Here is a 1,021-nt window from a genome sequence, read left to right as displayed (position 1 = left end):
TAGGCCACCAGGAGTTAGTAAATGGAAAGTGCTTAGAATATGCCTGAAACATACATCACTACCACTCCAGTGAACTCCCGTGGATTCTATTACAACTAATAGTGACCCCATAGGACAGAGTAGGACTGCCCCACAGAGTTCCCAAACCTGCAAGTCTTTATGGAAGTCAACAGTCTTCCCGATGGAGCAGCTAGTGTGTTGAAAGTACAAACTTTTGCTTAGCAGCCTTAACCACTGCACCATCAAGGCTCCTGAAGTTAGAGACCTATGTATCTATCTGTATTCTGTTCCACAGTCAGACCCTGGCCTTCTTTTAACTGCTAATTTTTAGTTTCTCCATTGATTCTTTCTCTTGATGCAGTCAATCTGATTTCTGTGAGGTCTATCAGGGCTCAAGTATGCGTGTGTACGTTCAAACTGAAGTCAAAGAAAAGAAAGATGAGTTAACAAGAACAAATATATACCCATGAGTATCCCACCTTAATTGAAAAACCATGTCAAGAATAGATTTGATACATTATTGAATACTAATGATCGAAGACCAGATGAGATGTGGGATAACAGCAATGACCCATGTTATCATCATAAATGAAAGCAAAATGTGATTACAAAGACAGGAAAGAAACAAAGAACCAAAGTGGATGTTAGAAGTAACCCTGGTGTTGGGAAGTGCACACATGGGATGGCCCTACTTGGAGCAGAGAATGCAAAAATTGCTAAAGACCTATCATGGATAATAGGATAACTAAGCCTGTTAACTAAATTTAATTCTAATATTTAAACTGAAAAGATCTTTACTGATCTTTTAAAACATACCATTCTTAAAATTTTGCTGGCAAGTAAGACCAAAATTCTTTCAACTTAAAAGAAAAAATTACAGTGACCTTAAAAAAATTACTAATTGAAATAATCATGTGTTAAATGCCAAAGATGTATAAAAACCACAAATTGTAATTTTAAAACTTTCTTGTGACATACTGTACCTTATTAGCCCTAGCACATGTTATTTCAAATATTTTTT

The sequence above is a fragment of the Elephantulus edwardii genome, unplaced genomic scaffold, assembly GCF_000299155.1.
Source record: "Elephantulus edwardii isolate Elephantulus edwardi_28Jun2011 unplaced genomic scaffold, EleEdw1.0 scaffold00027, whole genome shotgun sequence".
Classification (NCBI taxonomy): Eukaryota; Metazoa; Chordata; class Mammalia; order Macroscelidea; family Macroscelididae; genus Elephantulus; species Elephantulus edwardii.
Note: the sequence above shows the minus strand (reverse complement) of the source record.